The 21,495-nt window shown below is 44.8% G+C and overlaps 23 non-coding genes across 23 annotated transcripts; 8 read left to right on the top strand and 15 right to left on the bottom strand.

Moving 5' to 3' along the window:
- The first annotated feature begins 749 nt into the window (after nucleotides 1-749).
- On the top strand, nucleotides 750-890 carry LOC143006492 (U4 spliceosomal RNA). The gene has a single exon (XR_012964326.1). It is a non-coding gene; the product is annotated as a U4 spliceosomal RNA (small nuclear RNA).
- A 435-nt stretch (nucleotides 891-1,325) lies between these two features.
- Nucleotides 1,326-1,406, bottom strand: trnal-cag (transfer RNA leucine (anticodon CAG)). Its single transcript has one exon. It is a non-coding gene; the product is annotated as a tRNA-Leu (tRNA).
- Nucleotides 1,407-2,211: 805 nt separating this feature from the next.
- Nucleotides 2,212-2,352, top strand: LOC143006491 (U4 spliceosomal RNA). Its single transcript, XR_012964325.1, has one exon. It is a non-coding gene; the product is annotated as a U4 spliceosomal RNA (small nuclear RNA).
- Nucleotides 2,353-2,787: 435 nt separating this feature from the next.
- trnal-cag (transfer RNA leucine (anticodon CAG)) lies at nucleotides 2,788-2,868 on the bottom strand. Its single transcript has one exon. It is a non-coding gene; the product is annotated as a tRNA-Leu (tRNA).
- An 802-nt stretch (nucleotides 2,869-3,670) lies between these two features.
- On the top strand, nucleotides 3,671-3,811 carry LOC143006464 (U4 spliceosomal RNA). The gene has a single exon (XR_012964300.1). It is a non-coding gene; the product is annotated as a U4 spliceosomal RNA (small nuclear RNA).
- Nucleotides 3,812-4,485: 674 nt separating this feature from the next.
- trnam-cau (transfer RNA methionine (anticodon CAU)) lies at nucleotides 4,486-4,557 on the bottom strand. Its single transcript has one exon. It is a non-coding gene; the product is annotated as a tRNA-Met (tRNA).
- A 1,222-nt stretch (nucleotides 4,558-5,779) lies between these two features.
- On the bottom strand, nucleotides 5,780-5,851 carry trnam-cau (transfer RNA methionine (anticodon CAU)). Its single transcript has one exon. It is a non-coding gene; the product is annotated as a tRNA-Met (tRNA).
- Nucleotides 5,852-6,426: 575 nt separating this feature from the next.
- trnam-cau (transfer RNA methionine (anticodon CAU)) lies at nucleotides 6,427-6,498 on the bottom strand. The gene has a single exon. It is a non-coding gene; the product is annotated as a tRNA-Met (tRNA).
- Nucleotides 6,499-6,834: 336 nt separating this feature from the next.
- Nucleotides 6,835-6,916, bottom strand: trnal-cag (transfer RNA leucine (anticodon CAG)). The gene has a single exon. It is a non-coding gene; the product is annotated as a tRNA-Leu (tRNA).
- Nucleotides 6,917-7,721: 805 nt separating this feature from the next.
- LOC143006431 (U4 spliceosomal RNA) lies at nucleotides 7,722-7,862 on the top strand. The gene has a single exon (XR_012964270.1). It is a non-coding gene; the product is annotated as a U4 spliceosomal RNA (small nuclear RNA).
- Nucleotides 7,863-9,591: 1,729 nt separating this feature from the next.
- Nucleotides 9,592-9,673, bottom strand: trnal-cag (transfer RNA leucine (anticodon CAG)). The gene has a single exon. It is a non-coding gene; the product is annotated as a tRNA-Leu (tRNA).
- An 802-nt stretch (nucleotides 9,674-10,475) lies between these two features.
- LOC143006475 (U4 spliceosomal RNA) lies at nucleotides 10,476-10,616 on the top strand. The gene has a single exon (XR_012964310.1). It is a non-coding gene; the product is annotated as a U4 spliceosomal RNA (small nuclear RNA).
- A 674-nt stretch (nucleotides 10,617-11,290) lies between these two features.
- On the bottom strand, nucleotides 11,291-11,362 carry trnam-cau (transfer RNA methionine (anticodon CAU)). Its single transcript has one exon. It is a non-coding gene; the product is annotated as a tRNA-Met (tRNA).
- A 1,222-nt stretch (nucleotides 11,363-12,584) lies between these two features.
- On the bottom strand, nucleotides 12,585-12,656 carry trnam-cau (transfer RNA methionine (anticodon CAU)). Its single transcript has one exon. It is a non-coding gene; the product is annotated as a tRNA-Met (tRNA).
- Nucleotides 12,657-13,639: 983 nt separating this feature from the next.
- trnal-cag (transfer RNA leucine (anticodon CAG)) lies at nucleotides 13,640-13,721 on the bottom strand. Its single transcript has one exon. It is a non-coding gene; the product is annotated as a tRNA-Leu (tRNA).
- Nucleotides 13,722-14,526: 805 nt separating this feature from the next.
- Nucleotides 14,527-14,667, top strand: LOC143006474 (U4 spliceosomal RNA). Its single transcript, XR_012964309.1, has one exon. It is a non-coding gene; the product is annotated as a U4 spliceosomal RNA (small nuclear RNA).
- Nucleotides 14,668-15,341: 674 nt separating this feature from the next.
- trnam-cau (transfer RNA methionine (anticodon CAU)) lies at nucleotides 15,342-15,413 on the bottom strand. The gene has a single exon. It is a non-coding gene; the product is annotated as a tRNA-Met (tRNA).
- Nucleotides 15,414-16,635: 1,222 nt separating this feature from the next.
- On the bottom strand, nucleotides 16,636-16,707 carry trnam-cau (transfer RNA methionine (anticodon CAU)). The gene has a single exon. It is a non-coding gene; the product is annotated as a tRNA-Met (tRNA).
- A 575-nt stretch (nucleotides 16,708-17,282) lies between these two features.
- On the bottom strand, nucleotides 17,283-17,354 carry trnam-cau (transfer RNA methionine (anticodon CAU)). Its single transcript has one exon. It is a non-coding gene; the product is annotated as a tRNA-Met (tRNA).
- A 336-nt stretch (nucleotides 17,355-17,690) lies between these two features.
- Nucleotides 17,691-17,772, bottom strand: trnal-cag (transfer RNA leucine (anticodon CAG)). The gene has a single exon. It is a non-coding gene; the product is annotated as a tRNA-Leu (tRNA).
- Nucleotides 17,773-18,577: 805 nt separating this feature from the next.
- On the top strand, nucleotides 18,578-18,718 carry LOC143006472 (U4 spliceosomal RNA). Its single transcript, XR_012964308.1, has one exon. It is a non-coding gene; the product is annotated as a U4 spliceosomal RNA (small nuclear RNA).
- A 1,729-nt stretch (nucleotides 18,719-20,447) lies between these two features.
- On the bottom strand, nucleotides 20,448-20,529 carry trnal-cag (transfer RNA leucine (anticodon CAG)). Its single transcript has one exon. It is a non-coding gene; the product is annotated as a tRNA-Leu (tRNA).
- Nucleotides 20,530-21,334: 805 nt separating this feature from the next.
- On the top strand, nucleotides 21,335-21,475 carry LOC143006471 (U4 spliceosomal RNA). Its single transcript, XR_012964307.1, has one exon. It is a non-coding gene; the product is annotated as a U4 spliceosomal RNA (small nuclear RNA).
- The last annotated feature ends 20 nt before the right edge of the window (nucleotides 21,476-21,495 follow it).

Genomic DNA, 21,495 nt, shown 5'->3' with positions numbered 1-21,495 from the left:
AGCCAAATGAGATTAGATTAGATTAGATTCAACTTTATTGTCACTGCCTGTCACAAGTACAAGCAACGAATGCAACGAGATGCAAACAATTTTGAAAAATTTCAACGTGTTTGCGTCAGGTAGACCACATGTTTTCCCTCTTTACTGGCCTTAAGCCACACTATGTTAGAATTAGAATGCCGAATTGCAGAGGATGAAAAGAAAAGTCTAAATTTTCTCGGCCTTGGCGGAGGTACGCAATCTCATGGTTGAAATGAAGGGACCTTAAAAATCTCCAATGTCTATGTCAACACTGTGTTTAACCTTTGAAATTTCCAGAATGGAAATGGTTGCATGACGGTCAACATTATTTGCTTGTTTCCAATAAAACTGATAGTTGATTCAACACACTTTGTTGGAGATTGTTTGTGTTCTGGTAAGGTTTCGACCAATACACTGCACAGGGTGTTCGGGAGTTGGACTCTGTCTCGGCATGCATTGCTCGAGAGCCAGGTAAAAGCTTGGACAGGTCACCATTGTATCACAGGGTCTTTATCGGTTTAATATTTAAATTTTAGACCACTCTTTATTTAGTGGTGATGTATTCTTATACATTTGAGTTTCATGTATGTGGCCTGTATGCTTCATATCGGTATGAATTATATACTGTATATACGGTGTATTACTTACGGCAGAGATGTATTTGTGTTAAACCCTGACATACAGTATGTGGAGCTGACAAACTGCTGTCTTCTCTCAGCTGTGTCGTCAGCCTTGCGCAGTGGCAGTATCGTAGCCCATGAGGTCTATCCGAAGCGCGATTATTGCTAGTTGAAAACTTTACCCAATACCCCGCCATGACGACTTGCAATATAGTCGGCTACGGCAATTTTTGATAGTCTCAAAGGAGACTGACACAATGTGCATATTAAAAAAGTAGGACTCTTGATTAGCTTTGCAGGTGCAATGTGCCGACAAACCTCAAACGCTGTACATTTTTTGGCAAATAACTTGGATATGCCAGAAACAGTACACTGTTTGTTTGTGTCAGTTAGATAACATGTTTTCCCTCTCTACTCACACTATGTTAGAATTAGAGTGGTGAATTGCAAAGGATGGAAAGAAAAATCTAAATGTTCTCGTCCTCGGTGGAGGTATGGTGGAGGTTAGGCAACAATTGTGGGCATGTTGTTGTAACAAAAGGCCTTTTGTTCAAGAGTTACGGCATGATTGGTTGTGGTGGAATTTGAATAGTACACTGGAGGACCTGAAAAGCCCTTGGAAGGTCTGCAGTTTGATACTTGGCACAAACACATCAAATCTCATGGATGCTAAGAAGATGGACATGGCAGCGGTGGGATTTGAACCCACGCCTCCGTGGGACTGGAACCTGAATCCAGCGCCTTGGACCGCTCGGCCACACTACCTTTCAGTTGAATGCTACACACGTGGTTCAATCAAATCCCTCACCAATACAAAAAGCAGCCAAATGAGATTAGATTAGATTAGATTCAACTTTATTGTCACTGCCTGTCACAAGTACAAGCAACGAATGCAACGAGATGCAAACAATTTTGAAAAATTTCAACGTGTTTGCGTCAGGTAGACCACATGTTTTCCCTCTTTACTGGCCTTAAGCCACACTATGTTAGAATTAGAATGCCGAATTGCAGAGGATGAAAAGAAAAGTCTAAATTTTCTCGGCCTTGGCGGAGGTACGCAATCTCATGGTTGAAATGAAGGGACCTTAAAAATCTCCAATGTCTATGTCAACACTGTGTTTAACCTTTGAAATTTCCAGAATGGAAATGGTTGCATGACGGTCAACATTATTTGCTTGTTTCCAATAAAACTGATAGTTGATTCAACACACTTTGTTGGAGATTGTTTGTGTTCTGGTAAGGTTTCGACCAATACACTGCACAGGGTGTTCGGGAGTTGGACTCTGTCTCGGCATGCATTGCTCGAGAGCCAGGTAAAAGCTTGGACAGGTCACCATTGTATCACAGGGTCTTTATCGGTTTAATATTTAAATTTTAGACCACTCTTTATTTAGTGGTGATGTATTCTTATACATTTGAGTTTCATGTATGTGGCCTGTATGCTTCATATCGGTATGAATTATATACTGTATATACGGTGTATTACTTACGGCAGAGATGTATTTGTGTTAAACCCTGACATACAGTATGTGGAGCTGACAAACTGCTGTCTTCTCTCAGCTGTGTCGTCAGCCTTGCGCAGTGGCAGTATCGTAGCCCATGAGGTCTATCCGAAGCGCGATTATTGCTAGTTGAAAACTTTACCCAATACCCCGCCATGACGACTTGCAATATAGTCGGCTACGGCAATTTTTGATAGTCTCAAAGGAGACTGACACAATGTGCATATTAAAAAAGTAGGACTCTTGATTAGCTTTGCAGGTGCAATGTGCCGACAAACCTCAAACGCTGTACATTTTTTGGCAAATAACTTGGATATGCCAGAAACAGTACACTGTTTGTTTGTGTCAGTTAGATAACATGTTTTCCCTCTCTACTCACACTATGTTAGAATTAGAGTGGTGAATTGCAAAGGATGGAAAGAAAAATCTAAATGTTCTCGTCCTCGGTGGAGGTATGGTGGAGGTTAGGCAACAATTGTGGGCATGTTGTTGTAACAAAAGGCCTTTTGTTCAAGAGTTACGGCATGATTGGTTGTGGTGGAATTTGAATAGTACACTGGAGGACCTGAAAAGCCCTTGGAAGGTCTGCAGTTTGATACTTGGCACAAACACATCAAATCTCATGGATGCTAAGAAGATGGACATGGCAGCGGTGGGATTTGAACCCACGCCTCCGTGGGACTGGAACCTGAATCCAGCGCCTTGGACCGCTCGGCCACACTACCTTTCAGTTGAATGCTACACACGTGGTTCAATCAAATCCCTCACCAATACAAAAAGCAGCCAAATGAGATTAGATTAGATTAGATTCAACTTTATTGTCACTGCCTGTCACAAGTACAAGCAACGAATGCAACGAGATGCAAACAATTTTGAAAAATTTCAACGTGTTTGCGTCAGGTAGACCACATGTTTTCCCTCTTTACTGGCCTTAAGCCACACTATGTTAGAATTAGAATGCCGAATTGCAGAGGATGAAAAGAAAAGTCTAAATTTTCTCGGCCTTGGCGGAGGTACGCAATCTCATGGTTGAAATGAAGGGACCTTAAAATTCTCCAATGTCTATGTCAACACTGTGTTTAACCTTTGAAATTTCCAGAATGGAAATGGTTGCATGACGGTCAACATTATTTGCTTGTTTCCAATAAAACTGATAGTTGATTCAACACACTTTGTTGGAGATTGTTTGTGTTCTGGTAAGGTTTCGACCAATACACTGCACAGGGTGTTCGGGAGTTGGACTCTGTCTCGGCATGCATTGCTCGAGAGCCAGGTAAAAGCTTGGACAGGTCACCATTGTATCACAGGGTCTTTATCGGTTTAATATTTAAATTTTAGACCACTCTTTATTTAGTGGTGATGTATTCTTATACATTTGAGTTTCATGTATGTGGCCTGTATGCTTCATATCGGTATGAATTATATACTGTATATACGGTGTATAACTTACGGCAGAGATGTATTTGTGTTAAACCCTGACATACAGTATGTGGAGCTGACACACTGCTGTCTTCTCTCAGCTGTGTCAGCCTTGCGCAGTGGCAATATCGTAGCCCATGAGGTCTATCCGAGGCGCGATTATTGCTAGTTGAAAACTTTACCCAATACCCCGCCATGACGACTTGCAATATAGTCGGCTACGGCAATTTTTGATAGTCTCAAAGGAGACTGACACAATGTGCATATTAAAAAAGTAGGACTCTTGATTAGCTTTGCAGGTGCAATGTGCTGACAAACCTCAAACGCTGTACATTTTTTGGCAAATAACTTGGATATGCCAGAAACAGTACACTGTTTGTTTGTGTCAGTTAGATCACATGTTTTCCCTCTCTACTCACACTATGTTAGAATTAGAGTGGTGAATTGCAAAGGATGGAAAGAAAAATCTAAATGTTCTCGTCCTCGGTGGAGGTATGGTGGAGGTTAGGCAACAATTGTGGGCATGTTGTTGTAACAAAAGGCCTTTTGTTCAAGAGTTACGGCATGATTGGTTGTGGTGGAATTTGAGTAGTACACTGGAGGACCTGAAAAGCCCTTGAAAGGTCTGCAGTTTGATACTTGGCACAAACACATCAAATCTCATGGATGCTAAGAAGATGGACATGGCAGCGGTGGGATTTGAACCCACGCCTCCGTAGAGACTGGAACCTGAATGCAGCGCCTTGGACCGCTCGGCCGTCACCAATACAAAGAGCAGACAGATGAGATGCAAACAATGATGAAAACTTTAACATGGAGGAGGATGGATGGAGTTTTGTTTGAAGAAAGGATCAGCCAAGCCAATGCAATGTGTATTAAAAAATGGACACCCGTGGTCCTTAGGCATTTAGGAAGGGTGCACTTAGCAGAGGATGGTTTCGATCCATCGACCTCTGGGTTATGGGCCCAGCACGCTTCCGCTGCGCCACTCTGCTCCTTGGGTGAAGTTCTGTGGACCGTCAGCAGCGTCGCACCTTCAAACCCTGACAGCATTGGAGGGGTGAAAAAGAATTCCTCCAAACTGAACGGCGTATCCTGGGTTCAATGTTGACAATGGTAAAGACACAACAAGTGAAGCAGTGCATTCTTAGTCTGGCGACAATTGTGGGCGTGTCTTTGTAACAAAAGGCCTTTTGTTCAAGAGTTACGGCATGATTGGTTGTGGTGGAATTTGAATAGTACACTGGAGGACCTGAAAAGCCCTTGGAAGGTCTGCAGTTTGATACTTGGCACAAACACATCAAATCTCATGGATGCTAAGAAAATGGACATGGCAGCGGTGGGATTTGAACCCACGCCTCCGTAGAGACTGGAACCTGAATGCAGCGCCTTGGACCGCCCGGCTGTCACCAATACAAAGAGCAGACAGATGAGATGCAAACAATGATTAAAACTTTCACATGGAGGAGGATGGATGGAGTTTTGTTTGAAGAAAGGATCAGCCAAGCCAATGCAATGTGTATTTAAAAATTGACACCGGTGGTCCTTAGGCATTTGGGAAGGGTGCACTTAGCAGAGGATGGTTTCGGTCCATCGACCTCTGGGTTATGGGCCCAGCACGCTTCCGCTGCGCCACTCTGCTCCTTGGGTGATGGTCTGTGGACCGTCAGCAGCGTCGCACCTTCAAACCCTGACAGCATTGGAGGGGTGAAAAAGAATTCCTCCAAACTGAACGGCGTATCCTGGGTTCAATGTTGACAATGGTAAATACACAACAAGTACTGCAGTGCATTCTTAGTCTGGCGACAATTGTGGGCGTGTCTTTGTAACAAAAGGCCTTTTGTTCAAGAGTTACGGCATGATTGGTTGTGGTGGAATTTGAATAGTACACTGGAGGACCTGAAAAGCCCTTGAAAGGTCTGCAGTTTGATACTTGGCACAAACACATCAAATCTCATGGATGCTAAGAAGATGGACATGGCAGCGGTGGGATTTGAACCCACGCCTCCGTAGAGACTGGAACCTGAATGCAGCGCCTTGGACCGCTCGGCCGTCACCAATACAAAGAGCAGACAGATGAGATGCAAACAATGATGAAAACTTTAACATGGAGGCGGATGGATGGAGTTTTGTTTGAAGAAAGGATCAGCCAAGCCAATGCAATGTGTATTAAAAAACGGACACCCGTGGTCTTTAGGCATTTAGGAAGGGTGCACTTAGCAGAGGATGGTTTCGATCCATCGACCTCTGGGTTATGGGCCCAGCACGCTTCCGCTGCGCCACTCTGCTGCTTGGGTGATGTTTTGTGGACTGTCAGCAGCGTCGCACCTTCAAACCCTGACAGCATTGGAGGGGTGAAAAAGAATTCCTCCAAACTGAACGGCGTATCCTGGGTTCAATGTTGACAATGGTAAATACACAGCAAGTGAAGCAGTGCATTCTTAGTCTGGCGACAATTGTGGGCGTGTCTTTGTAACAAAAGGCCTTTTGTTCAAGAGTTACGGCATGATTGGTTGTGGTGGAATTTGAATAGTACACTGGAGGACCTGAAAAGCCCTTGGAAGGTCTGCAGTTTGATACTTGGCACAAACACATCAAATCTCATGGATGCTAAGAAGATGGACATGGCAGCGGTAGGATTTGAACCCACGCCTCCGTAGAGACTGGAACCTGAATGCAGCGCCTTGGACCGCTCGGCTGTCACCAATACAAAGAGCAGACAGATGAGATGCAAACAATGATGAAAACTTTAACATGGAGGAGGATGGATGGAATTTTGTTTGAAGAAAGGATCAGCCAAGCCAATGCAATGTGTATTTAAAAATTGACACCGGTGGTCCTTAGGCATTTGGGAAGGGTGCACTTAGCAGAGGATGGTTTCGATCCATCGACCTCTGGGTTATGGGCCCAGCACGCTTCCGCTGCGCCACTCTGCTCCTTGGGTGATGGTCTGTGGACCGTCAGCACCGTCGCACCTTCAAACCCTGACAGCATTGGAGGGGTGAAAAAGAATTCCTCCAAACTGAACGGCGTATCCTGGGTTCAATGTTGACAATGGTAAATACACAACAAGTACTGCAGTGCATTCTTAGTCTGGCGACAATTGTGGGCGTGTCTTTGTAACAAAAGGCCTTTTGTTCAAGAGTTACGGCATGATTGGTTGTGGTGGAATTTGAATAGTACAATGGAGGACCTGAAAAGCCCTTGGAAGGTCTGCAGGTTGATACTTGGCACAAACACATCAAATCTCATGGATCCTAAGAAGATGGACATGGCAGTGGTGGGATTTGAACCCACGCCTCCGTAGAGACTGGAACCTGAATCCAGCGCCTTGGACCGCTCGGCCACACTACCTTTCAGTTAAATGCTACACACGTGGTTCAATCAAATCCCTCACCAATACAAAAAGCAGCCAAATGAGATTAGATTAGATTAGATTCAACTTTATTGTCACTGCCTGTCACAAGTACAAGCAACGAATGCAACGAGATGCAAACAATTTTGAAAAATTTCAACGTGTTTGCGTCAGGTAGACCACATGTTTTCCCTCTTTACTGGCCTTAAGCCACACTATGTTAGAATTAGAATGCCGAATTGCAGAGGATGAAAAGAAAAGTCTAAATTTTCTCGGCCTTGGCGGAGGTACGCAATCTCATGGTTGAAATGAAGGGACCTTAAAATTCTCCAATGTCTATGTCAACACTGTGTTTAACCTTTGAAATTTCCAGAATGGAAATGGTTGCATGACGGTCAACATTATTTGCTTGTTTCCAATAAAACTGATAGTTGATTCAACACACTTTGTTGGAGATTGTTTGTGTTCTGGTAAGGTTTCGACCAATACACTGCACAGGGTGTTCGGGAGTTGGACTCTGTCTCGGCATGCATTGCTCGAGAGCCAGGTAAAAGCTTGGACAGGTCACCATTGTATCACAGGGTCTTTATCGGTTTAATATTTAAATTTTAGACCACTCTTTATTTAGTGGTGATGTATTCTTATACATTTGAGTTTCATGTATGTGGCCTGTATGCTTCATATCGGTATGAATTATATACTGTATATACGGTGTATTACTTACGGCAGAGATGTATTTGTGTTAAACCCTGACATACAGTATGTGGAGCTGACACACTGCTGTCTTCTCTCAGCTGTGTCGTCAGCCTTGCGCAGTGGCAGTATCGTAGCCCATGAGGTCTATCCGAAGCGCGATTATTGCTAGTTGAAAACTTTACCCAATACCCCGCCATGACGACTTGCAATATAGTTGGCTACGGCAATTTTTGATAGTCTCAAAGGAGACTGACACAATGTGCATATTAAAAGAGTAGGACTCTTGATTAGCTTTGCAGGTGCAATGTGCTGACAAACCTCAAACGCTGTACATTTTTTGGCAAATAACTTGGATATGCCAGAAACAGTACACTGTTTGTTTGTGTCAGTTAGATCACATGTTTTCCCTCTCTACTCACACTATGTTAGAAATAGAGTGGTGAATTGCAAAGGATAGAAAGAAAAATCTAAATGTTCTCGTCCTCGGTGGAGGTATGGTGGAGGTTAGGCAACAATTGTGGGCATGTTGTTGTAACAAAAGGCCTTTTGTTCAAGAGTTACGGCATGATTGGTTGTGGTGGAATTTGAATAGTACACTGGAGGACCTGAAAAGCCCTTGAAAGGTCTGCAGTTTGATACTTGGCACAAATACATCAAATCTCATGGATGCTAAGAAGATGGACATGGCAGCGGTGGGATTTGAACCCACGCCTCCGTAGAGACTGGAACCTGAATCCAGCGCCTTGGACAGCTCGGCCCTCACCAATACAAAGAGCAGACAGATGAGATGCAAACAATGATTAAAACTTTAACATGGAGGAGGATGGATGGAGTTTTGTTTGAAGAAAGGATCAGCCAAGCCAATGCAATGTGTATTAAAAAATGGACACCCGTGGTCCTCAGGCATTTAGGAAGGGTGCACTTAGCAGAGAATGGTTTCGATCCATCGACCTCTGGGTTATGGGCCCAGCACGCTTCCGCTGCGCCACTCTGCTCCTTGGGTGAAGTTCTGTGGACCGTCAGCAGCGTCGCACCTTCAAACCCTGACAGCATTGGAGGGGTGAAAAAGAATTCCTCCAAACTGAACGGCGTATCCTGGGTTCAATGTTGACAATGGTAAATACACAACAAGTGAAGCAGTGCATTCTTAGTCTGGCGACAATTGTGGGCGTGTCTTTGTAACAAAAGGCCTTTTGTTCAAGAGTTACGGCATGATTGGTTGTGGTGGAATTTGAATAGTACACTGGAGGACCTGAAAAGCCCTTGGAAGGTCTGCAGTTTGATACTTGGCACAAACACATCAAATCTCATGGATGCTAAGAAGATGGACATGGCAGCGGTGGGATTTGAACCCACGCCTCCGTAGAGACTGGAACCTGAATGCAGCGCCTTGGACAGCTCGCCCCTCACCAATACAAAGAGCAGACAGATGAGATGCAAACAATGATGAAAACTTTAACATGGAGGAGGATGGATGGAGTTTTGTTTGAAGAAAGGATCAGCCAAGCCAATGCAATGTGTATTAAAAAATGGACACCCGTGGTCCTTAGGCATTTAGGAAGGGTGCACTTAGCAGAGGATGGTTTCAATCCATCGACCTCTGGGTTATGGGCCCAGCACGCTTCCGCTGCGCCACTCTGCTCCTTGGGTGATGTTTTGTGGACCGTCAGCAGCGTCGCACCTTCAAACCCTGACAGCATTGGAGGGGTGAAAAAGAATTCCTCCAAACTGAACGGCGTATCCTGGGTTCAATGTTGACAATGGTAAATACACAACAAGTACTGCAGTGCATTCTTAGTCTGGCGACAATTGTGGGCGTGTCTTTGTAACAAAAGGCCTTTTGTTCAAGAGTTACGGCATGATTGGTTGTGGTGGAATTTGAATAGTACACTGGAGGACCTGAAAAGCCCTTGGAAGGTCTGCAGGTTGATACTTGGCACAAACACATCAAATCTCATGGATCCTAAGAAGATGGACATGGCAGTGGTGGGATTTGAACCCACGCCTCCGTAGAGACTGGAACCTGAATCCAGCGCCTTGGACCGCTCGGCCACACTACCTTTCAGTTAAATGCTACACACGTGGTTCAATCAAATCCCTCACCAATACAAAAAGCAGCCAAATGAGATTAGATTAGATTAGATTCAACTTTATTGTCACTGCCTGTCACAAGTACAAGCAACGAATGCAACGAGATGCAAACAATTTTGAAAAATTTCAACGTGTTTGCGTCAGGTAGACCACATGTTTTCCCTCTTTACTGGCCTTAAGCCACACTATGTTAGAATTAGAATGCCGAATTGCAGAGGATGAAAAGAAAAGTCTAAATTTTCTCGGCCTTGGCGGAGGTACGCAATCTCATGGTTGAAATGAAGGGACCTTAAAATTCTCCAATGTCTATGTCAACACTGTGTTTAACCTTTGAAATTTCCAGAATGGAAATGGTTGCATGACGGTCAACATTATTTGCTTGTTTCCAATAAAACTGATAGTTGATTCAACACACTTTGTTGGAGATTGTTTGTGTTCTGGTAAGGTTTCGACCAATACACTGCACAGGGTGTTCGGGAGTTGGACTCTGTCTCGGCATGCATTGCTCGAGAGCCAGGTAAAAGCTTGGACAGGTCACCATTGTATCACAGGGTCTTTATCGGTTTAATATTTAAATTTTAGACCACTCTTTATTTAGTGGTGATGTATTCTTTTACATTTGAGTTTCATGTATGTGGCCTGTATGCTTCATATCGGTATGAATTATATACTGTATATACGGTGTATTACTTACGGCAGAGATGTATTTGTGTTAAACCCTGACATACAGTATGTGGAGCTGACACACTGCTGTCTTCTCTCAGCTGTGTCAGCCTTGCGCAGTGGCAGTATCGTAGCCCATGAGGTCTATCCGAGGCGCGATTATTGCTAGTTGAAAACTTTACCCAATACCCCGCCATGACGACTTGCAATATAGTTGGCTACGGCAATTTTTGATAGTCTCAAAGGAGACTGACACAATGTGCATATTAAAAGAGTAGGACTCTTGATTAGCTTTGCAGGTGCAATGTGCTGACAAACCTCAAACGCTGTACATTTTTTGGCAAATAACTTGGATATGCCAGAAACAGTACACTGTTTGTTTGTGTCAGTTAGATCACATGTTTTCCCTCTCTACTCACACTATGTTAGAATTAGAGTGGTGAATTGCAAAGGATGGAAAGAAAAATCTAAATGTTCTCGTCCTCGGTGGAGGTATGGTGGAGGTTAGGCAACAATTGTGGGCATGTTGTTGTAACAAAAGGCCTTTTGTTCAAGAGTTACGGCATGATTGGTTGTGGTGGAATTTGAATAGTACACTGGAGGACCTGAAAAGCCCTTGAAAGGTCTGCAGTTTGATACTTGGCACAAATACATCAAATCTCATGGATGCTAAGAAGATGGACATGGCAGCGGTGGGATTTGAACCCACGCCTCCGTAGAGACTGGAACCTGAATCCAGCGCCTTGGACAGCTCGGCCCTCACCAATACAAAGAGCAGACAGATGAGATGCAAACAATGATTAAAACTTTAACATGGAGGAGGATGGATGGAGTTTTGTTTGAAGAAAGGATCAGCCAAGCCAATGCAATGTGTATTAAAAAATGGACACCCGTGGTCCTCAGGCATTTAGGAAGGGTGCACTTAGCAGAGGATGGTTTCGATCCATCGACCTCTGGGTTATGGGCCCAGCACGCTTCCGCTGCGCCACTCTGCTCCTTGGGTGAAGTTCTGTAGACCGTCAGCAGCGTCGCACCTTCAAACCCTGACAGCATTGGAGGGGTGAAAAAGAATTCCTCCAAACTGAACGGCGTATCCTGGGTTCAATGTTGACAATGGTAAATACACAGCAAGTGAAGCAGTGCATTCTTAGTCTGGCGACAATTGTGGGCGTGTCTTTGTAACAAAAGGCCTTTTGTTCAAGAGTTACGGCATGATTGGTTGTGGTGGAATTTGAATAGTACACTGGAGGACCTGAAAAGCCCTTGGAAGGTCTGCAGTTTGATACTTGGCACAAACACATCAAATCTCATGGATGCTAAGAAAATGGACATGGCAGCGGTGGGATTTGAACCCACGCCTCCGTAGAGACTGGAACCTGAATGCAGCGCCTTGGACCGCCCGGCTGTCACCAATACAAAGAGCAGACAGATGAGATGCAAACAATGATTAAAACTTTCACATGGAGGAGGATGGATGGAGTTTTGTTTGAAGAAAGGATCAGCCAAGCCAATGCAATGTGTATTTAAAAATTGACACCGGTGGTCCTTAGGCATTTGGGAAGGGTGCACTTAGCAGAGGATGGTTTCGGTCCATCGACCTCTGGGTTATGGGCCCAGCACGCTTCCGCTGCGCCACTCTGCTCCTTGGGTGATGGTCTGTGGACCGTCAGCAGCGTCGCACCTTCAAACCCTGACAGCATTGGAGGGGTGAAAAAGAATTCCTCCAAACTGAACGGCGTATCCTGGGTTCAATGTTGACAATGGTAAATACACAACAAGTACTGCAGTGCATTCTTAGTCTGGCGACAATTGTGGGCGTGTCTTTGTAACAAAAGGCCTTTTGTTCAAGAGTTACGGCATGATTGGTTGTGGTGGAATTTGAATAGTACACTGGAGGACCTGAAAAGCCCTTGAAAGGTCTGCAGTTTGATACTTGGCACAAACACATCAAATCTCATGGATGCTAAGAAGATGGACATGGCAGCGGTGGGATTTGAACCCACGCCTCCGTAGAGACTGGAACCTGAATGCAGCGCCTTGGACCGCTCGGCCGTCACCAATACAAAGAGCAGACAGATGAGATGCAAACAATGATGAAAACTTTAACATGGAGGCGGATGGATGGAGTTTTGTTTGAAGAAAGGATCAGCCAAGCCAATGCAATGTGTATTAAAAAACGGACACCCGTGGTCTTTAGGCATTTAGGAAGGGTGCACTTAGCAGAGGATGGTTTCGATCCATCGACCTCTGGGTTATGGGCCCAGCACGCTTCCGCTGCGCCACTCTGCTCCTTGGGTGATGTTTTGTGGACCGTCAGCAGCGTCGCACCTTCAAACCCTGACAGCATTGGAGGGGTGAAAAAGAATTCCTCCAAACTGAACGGCGTATCCTGGGTTCAATGTTGACAATGGTAAATACACAGCAAGTGAAGCAGTGCATTCTTAGTCTGGCGACAATTGTGGGCGTGTCTTTGTAACAAAAGGCCTTTTGTTCAAGAGTTACGGCATGATTGGTTGTGGTGGAATTTGAATAGTACACTGGAGGACCTGAAAAGCCCTTGGAAGGTCTGCAGTTTGATACTTGGCACAAACACATCAAATCTCATGGATGCTAAGAAGATGGACATGGCAGCGGTAGGATTTGAACCCACGCCTCCGTAGAGACTGGAACCTGAATGCAGCGCCTTGGACCGCTCGGCTGTCACCAATACAAAGAGCAGACAGATGAGATGCAAACAATGATGAAAACTTTAACATGGAGGAGGATGGATGGAATTTTGTTTGAAGAAAGGATCAGCCAAGCCAATGCAATGTGTATTTAAAAATTGACACCGGTGGTCCTTAGCCATTTGGGAAGGGTGCACTTAGAAGAGGATGGTTTCGATCCATCGACCTCTGGGTTATGGGCCCAGCACGCTTCCGCTGCGCCACTCTGCTCCTTGGGTGATGGTCTGTGGACCGTCAGCACCGTCGCACCTTCAAACCCTGACAGCATTGGAGGGGTGAAAAAGAATTCCTCCAAACTGAACGGCGTATCCTGGGTTCAATGTTGACAATGGTAAATACACAACAAGTACTGCAGTGCATTCTTAGTCTGGCGACAATTGTGGGCGTGTCTTTGTAACAAAAGGCCTTTTGTTCAAGAGTTACGGCATGATTGGTTGTGGTGGAATTTGAATAGTACAATGGAGGACCTGAAAAGCCCTTGGAAGGTCTGCAGGTTGATACTTGGCACAAACACATCAAATCTCATGGATCCTAAGAAGATGGACATGGCAGTGGTGGGATTTGAACCCACGCCTCCGTAGAGACTGGAACCTGAATCCAGCGCCTTGGACCGCTCGGCCACACTACCTTTCAGTTAAATGCTACACACGTGGTTCAATCAAATCCCTCACCAATACAAAAAGCAGCCAAATGAGATTAGATTAGATTAGATTCAACTTTATTGTCACTGCCTGTCACAAGTACAAGCAACGAATGCAACGAGATGCAAACAATTTTGAAAAATTTCAACGTGTTTGCGTCAGGTAGACCACATGTTTTCCCTCTTTACTGGCCTTAAGCCACACTATGTTAGAATTAGAATGCCGAATTGCAGAGGATGAAAAGAAAAGTCTAAATTTTCTCGGCCTTGGCGGAGGTACGCAATCTCATGGTTGAAATGAAGGGACCTTAAAATTCTCCAATGTCTATGTCAACACTGTGTTTAACCTTTGAAATTTCCAGAATGGAAATGGTTGCATGACGGTCAACATTATTTGCTTGTTTCCAATAAAACTGATAGTTGATTCAACACACTTTGTTGGAGATTGTTTGTGTTCTGGTAAGGTTTCGACCAATACACTGCACAGGGTGTTCGGGAGTTGGACTCTGTCTCGGCATGCATTGCTCGAGAGCCAGGTAAAAGCTTGGACAGGTCACCATTGTATCACAGGGTCTTTATCGGTTTAATATTTAAATTTTAGACCACTCTTTATTTAGTGGTGATGTATTCTTATACATTTGAGTTTCATGTATGTGGCCTGTATGCTTCATATCGGTATGAATTATATACTGTATATACGGTGTATTACTTACGGCAGAGATGTATTTGTGTTAAACCCTGACATACAGTATGTGGAGCTGACACACTGCTGTCTTCTCTCAGCTGTGTCGTCAGCCTTGCGCAGTGGCAGTATCGTAGCCCATGAGGTCTATCCGAGGCGCGATTATTGCTAGTTGAAAACTTTACCCAATACCCCGCCATGACGACTTGCAATATAGTTGGCTACGGCAATTTTTGATAGTCTCAAAGGAGACTGACACAATGTGCATATTAAAAGAGTAGGACTCTTGATTAGCTTTGCAGGTGCAATGTGCTGACAAACCTCAAACGCTGTACATTTTTTGGCAAATAACTTGGATATGCCAGAAACAGTACACTGTTTGTTTGTGTCAGTTAGATCACATGTTTTCCCTCTCTACTCACACTATGTTAGAATTAGAGTGGTGAATTGCAAAGGATGGAAAGAAAAATCTAAATGTTCTCGTCCTCGGTGGAGGTATGGTGGAGGTTAGGCAACAATTGTGGGCATGTTGTTGTAACAAAAGGCCTTTTGTTCAAGAGTTACGGCATGATTGGTTGTGGTGGAATTTGAATAGTACACTGGAGGACCTGAAAAGCCCTTGAAAGGTCTGCAGTTTGATACTTGGCACAAATACATCAAATCTCATGGATGCTAAGAAGATGGACATGGCAGCGGTGGGATTTGAACCCACGCCTCCGTAGAGACTGGAACCTGAATCCAGCGCCTTGGACAGCTCGGCCCTCACCAATACAAAGAGCAGACAGATGAGATGCAAACAATGATTAAAACTTTAACATGGAGGAGGATGGATGGAGTTTTGTTTGAAGAAAGGATCAGCCAAGCCAATGCAATGTGTATTAAAAAATGGACACCCGTGGTCCTCAGGCATTTAGGAAGGGTGCACTTAGCAGAGGATGGTTTCGATCCATCGACCTCTGGGTTATGGGCCCAGCACGCTTCCGCTGCGCCACTCTGCTCCTTGGGTGAAGTTCTGTGGACCGTCAGCAGCGTCGCACCTTCAAACCCTGACAGCATTGGAGGGGTGAAAAAGAATTCCTCCAAACTGAACGGCGTATCCTGGGTTCAATGTTGACAATGGTAAAGACACAACAAGTGAAGCAGTGCATTCTTAGTCTGGCGACAATTGTGGGCGTGTCTTTGTAACAAAAGGCCTTTTGTTCAAGAGTTACGGCATGATTGGTTGTGGTGGAATTTGAATAGTACACTGGAGGACCTGAAAAGCCCTTGGAAGGTCTGCAGTTTGATACTTGGCACAAACACATCAAATCTCATGGATGCTAAGAAAATGGACATGGCAGCGGTGGGATTTGAACCCACGCCTCCGTAGAGACTGGAACCTGAATGCAGCGCCTTGGACCGCCCGGCTGTCACCAATACAAAGAGCAGACAGATGAGATGCAAACAATGATTAAAACTTTCACATGGAGGAGGATGGATGGAGTTTTGTTTGAAGAAAGGATCAGCCAAGCCAATGCAATGTGTATTTAAAAATTGACACCGGTGGTCCTTAGGCATTTGGGAAGGGTGCACTTAGCAGAGGATGGTTTCGGTCCATCGACCTCTGGGTTATGGGCCCAGCACGCTTCCGCTGCGCCACTCTGCTCCTTGGGTGATGGTCTGTGGACCGTCAGCAGCGTCGCACCTTCAAACCCTGACAGCATTGGAGGGGTGAAAAAGAATTCCTCCAAACTGAACGGCGTATCCTGGGTTCAATGTTGACAATGGTAAATACACAACAAGTACTGCAGTGCATTCTTAGTCTGGCGACAATTGTGGGCGTGTCTTTGTAACAAAAGGCCTTTTGTTCAAGAGTTACGGCATGATTGGTTGTGGTGGAATTTGAATAGTACACTGGAGGACCTGAAAAGCCCTTGAAAGGTCTGCAGTTTGATACTTGGCACAAACACATCAAATCTCATGGATGCTAAGAAGATGGACATGGCAGCGGTGGGATTTGAACCCACGCCTCCGTAGAGACTGGAACCTGAATGCAGCGCCTTGGACCGCTCGGCCGTCACCAATACAAAGAGCAGACAGATGAGATGCAAACAATGATGAAAACTTTAACATGGAGGCGGATGGATGGAGTTTTGTTTGAAGAAAGGATCAGCCAAGCCAATGCAATGTGTATTAAAAAACGGACACCCGTGGTCTTTAGGCATTTAGGAAGGGTGCACTTAGCAGAGGATGGTTTCGATCCATCGACCTCTGGGTTATGGGCCCAGCACGCTTCCGCTGCGCCACTCTGCTGCTTGGGTGATGTTTTGTGGACTGTCAGCAGCGTCGCACCTTCAAACCCTGACAGCATTGGAGGGGTGAAAAAGAATTCCTCCAAACTGAACGGCGTATCCTGGGTTCAATGTTGACAATGGTAAATACACAGCAAGTGAAGCAGTGCATTCTTAGTCTGGCGACAATTGTGGGCGTGTCTTTGTAACAAAAGGCCTTTTGTTCAAGAGTTACGGCATGATTGGTTGTGGTGGAATTTGAATAGTACACTGGAGGACCTGAAAAGCCCTTGGAAGGTCTGCAGTTTGATACTTGGCACAAACACATCAAATCTCATGGATGCTAAGAAGATGGACATGGCAGCGGTAGGATTTGAACCCACGCCTCCGTAGAGACTGGAACCTGAATGCAGCGCCTTGGACCGCTCGGCTGTCACCAATACAAAGAGCAGACAGATGAGATGCAAACAATGATGAAAACTTTAACATGGAGGAGGATGGATGGAATTTTGTTTGAAGAAAGGATCAGCCAAGCCAATGCAATGTGTATTTAAAAATTGACACCGGTGGTCCTTAGGCATTTGGGAAGGGTGCACTTAGCAGAGGATGGTTTCGATCCATCGACCTCTGGGTTATGGGCCCAGCACGCTTCCGCTGCGCCACTCTGCTCCTTGGGTGATGGTCTGTGGACCGTCAGCACCGTCGCACCTTCAAACCCTGACAGCATTGGAGGGGTGAAAAAGAATTCCTCCAAACTGAACGGCGTATCCTGGGTTCAATGTTGACAATGGTAAATACACAACAAGTACTGCAGTGCATTCTTAGTCTGGCGACAATTGTGGGCGTGTCTTTGTAACAAAAGGCCTTTTGTTCAAGAGTTACGGCATGATTGGTTGTGGTGGAATTTGAATAGTACAATGGAGGACCTGAAAAGCCCTTGGAAGGTCTGCAGGTTGATACTTGGCACAAACACATCAAATCTCATGGATCCTAAGAAGATGGACATGGCAGTGGTGGGATTTGAACCCACGCCTCCGTAGAGACTGGAACCTGAATCCAGCGCCTTGGACCGCTCGGCCACACTACCTTTCAGTTAAATGCTACACACGTGGTTCAATCAAATCCCTCACCAATACAAAAAGCAGCCAAATGAGATTAGATTAGATTAGATTCAACTTTATTGTCACTGCCTGTCACAAGTACAAGCAACGAATGCAACGAGATGCAAACAATTTTGAAAAATTTCAACGTGTTTGCGTCAGGTAGACCACATGTTTTCCCTCTTTACTGGCCTTAAGCCACACTATGTTAGAATTAGAATGCCGAATTGCAGAGGATGAAAAGAAAAGTCTAAATTTTCTCGGCCTTGGCGGAGGTACGCAATCTCATGGTTGAAATGAAGGGACCTTAAAATTCTCCAATGTCTATGTCAACACTGTGTTTAACCTTTGAAATTTCCAGAATGGAAATGGTTGCATGACGGTCAACATTATTTGCTTGTTTCCAATAAAACTGATAGTTGATTCAACACACTTTGTTGGAGATTGTTTGTGTTCTGGTAAGGTTTCGACCAATACACTGCACAGGGTGTTCGGGAGTTGGACTCTGTCTCGGCATGCATTGCTCGAGAGCCAGGTAAAAGCTTGGACAGGTCACCATTGTATCACAGGGTCTTTATCGGTTTAATATTTAAATTTTAGACCACTCTTTATTTAGTGGTGATGTATTCTTATACATTTGAGTTTCATGTATGTGGCCTGTATGCTTCATATCGGTATGAATTATATACTGTATATACGGTGTATTACTTACGGCAGAGATGTATTTGTGTTAAACCCTGACATACAGTATGTGGAGCTGACACACTGCTGTCTTCTCTCAGCTGTGTCGTCAGCCTTGCGCAGTGGCAGTATCGTAGCCCATGAGGTCTATCCGAGGCGCGATTATTGCTAGTTGAAAACTTTACCCAATACCCCGCCATGACGACTTGCAATATAGTTGGCTACGGCAATTTTTGATAGTCTCAAAGGAGACTGACACAATGTGCATATTAAAAGAGTAGGACTCTTGATTAGCTTTGCAGGTGCAATGTGCTGACAAACCTCAAACGCTGTACATTTTTTGGCAAATAACTTGGATATGCCAGAAACAGTACACTGTTTGTTTGTGTCAGTTAGATCACATGTTTTCCCTCTCTACTCACACTATGTTAGAAATAGAGTGGTGAATTGCAAAGGATAGAAAGAAAAATCTAAATGTTCTCGTCCTCGGTGGAGGTATGGTGGAGGTTAGGCAACAATTGTGGGCATGTTGTTGTAACAAAAGGCCTTTTGTTCAAGAGTTACGGCATGATTGGTTGTGGTGGAATTTGAATAGTACACTGGAGGACCTGAAAAGCCCTTGAAAGGTCTGCAGTTTGATACTTGGCACAAATACATCAAATCTCATGGATGCTAAGAAGATGGACATGGCAGCGGTGGGATTTGAACCCACGCCTCCGTAGAGACTGGAACCTGAATCCAGCGCCTTGGACAGCTCGGCCCTCACCAATACAAAGAGCAGACAGATGAGATGCAAACAATGATTAAAACTTTAACATGGAGGAGGATGGATGGAGTTTTGTTTGAAGAAAGGATCAGCCAAGCCAATGCAATGTGTATTAAAAAATGGACACCCGTGGTCCTCAGGCATTTAGGAAGGGTGCACTTAGCAGAGAATGGTTTCGATCCATCGACCTCTGGGTTATGGGCCCAGCACGCTTCCGCTGCGCCACTCTGCTCCTTGGGTGAAGTTCTGTGGACCGTCAGCAGCGTCGCACCTTCAAACCCTGACAGCATTGGAGGGGTGAAAAAGAATTCCTCCAAACTGAACGGCGTATCCTGGGTTCAATGTTGACAATGGTAAATACACAACAAGTGAAGCAGTGCATTCTTAGTCTGGCGACAATTGTGGGCGTGTCTTTGTAACAAAAGGCCTTTTGTTCAAGAGTTACGGCATGATTGGTTGTGGTGGAATTTGAATAGTACACTGGAGGACCTGAAAAGCCCTTGGAAGGTCTGCAGTTTGATACTTGGCACAAACACATCAAATCTCATGGATGCTAAGAAGATGGACATGGCAGCGGTGGGATTTGAACCCACGCCTCCGTAGAGACTGGAACCTGAATGCAGCGCCTTGGACAGCTCGCCCCTCACCAATACAAAGAGCAGACAGATGAGATGCAAACAATGATGAAAACTTTAACATGGAGGAGGATGGATGGAGTTTTGTTTGAAGAAAGGATCAGCCAAGCCAATGCAATGTGTATTAAAAAATGGACACCCGTGGTCCTTAGGCATTTAGGAAGGGTGCACTTAGCAGAGGATGGTTTCAATCCATCGACCTCTGGGTTATGGGCCCAGCACGCTTCCGCTGCGCCACTCTGCTCCTTGGGTGATGTTTTGTGGACCGTCAGCAGCGTCGCACCTTCAAACCCTGACAGCATTGGAGGGGTGAAAAAGAATTCCTCCAAACTGAACGGCGTATCCTGGGTTCAATGTTGACAATGGTAAATACACAACAAGTACTGCAGTGCATTCTTAGTCTGGCGACAATTGTGGGCGTGTCTTTGTAACAAAAGGCCTTTTGTTCAAGAGTTACGGCATGATTGGTTGTGGTGGAATTTGAATAGTACACTGGAGGACCTGAAAAGCCCTTGGAAGGTCTGCAGGTTGATACTTGGCACAAACACATCAAATCTCATGGATCCTAAGAAGATGGACATGGCAGTGGTGGGATTTGAACCCACGCCTCCGTAGAGACTGGAACCTGAATCCAGCGCCTTGGACCGCTCGGCCACACTACCTTTCAGTTAAATGCTACACACGTGGTTCAATCAAATCCCTCACCAATACAAAAAGCAGCCAAATGAGATTAGATTAGATTAGATTCAACTTTATTGTCACTGCCTGTCACAAGTACAAGCAACGAATGCAACGAGATGCAAACAATTTTGAAAAATTTCAACGTGTTTGCGTCAGGTAGACCACATGTTTTCCCTCTTTACTGGCCTTAAGCCACACTATGTTAGAATTAGAATGCCGAATTGCAGAGGATGAAAAGAAAAGTCTAAATTTTCTCGGCCTTGGCGGAGGTACGCAATCTCATGGTTGAAATGAAGGGACCTTAAAATTCTCCAATGTCTATGTCAACACTGTGTTTAACCTTTGAAATTTCCAGAATGGAAATGGTTGCATGACGGTCAACATTATTTGCTTGTTTCCAATAAAACTGATAGTTGATTCAACACACTTTGTTGGAGATTGTTTGTGTTCTGGTAAGGTTTCGACCAATACACTGCACAGGGTGTTCGGGAGTTGGACTCTGTCTCGGCATGCATTGCTCGAGAGCCAGGTAAAAGCTTGGACAGGTCACCATTGTATCACAGGGTCTTTATCGGTTTAATATTTAAATTTTAGACCACTCTTTATTTAGTGGTGATGTATTCTTATACATTTGAGTTTCATGTATGTGGCCTGTATGCTTCATATCGGTATGAATTATATACTGTATATACGGTGTATTACTTACGGCAGAGATGTATTTGTGTTAAACCCTGACATACAGTATGTGGAGCTGACACACTGCTGTCTTCTCTCAGCTGTGTCGTCAGCCTTGCGCAGTGGCAGTATCGTAGCCCATGAGGTCTATCCGAGGCGCGATTATTGCTAGTTGAAAACTTTACCCAATACCCCGCCATGACGACTTGCAATATAGTTGGCTACGGCAATTTTTGATAGTCTCAAAGGAGACTGACACAATGTGCATATTA

Source organism: Genypterus blacodes, unplaced genomic scaffold (assembly GCF_046128005.1).
Source record: "Genypterus blacodes isolate CSIRO-AG114 ecotype Tasmania unplaced genomic scaffold, CSIRO-AGI_Gbla_v1 ptg000073l_1, whole genome shotgun sequence".
NCBI classification, from domain to species: domain Eukaryota; kingdom Metazoa; phylum Chordata; class Actinopteri; order Ophidiiformes; family Ophidiidae; genus Genypterus; species Genypterus blacodes.
Note: the sequence above shows the minus strand (reverse complement) of the source record. Positions and strands in the feature narration are given on the sequence as shown.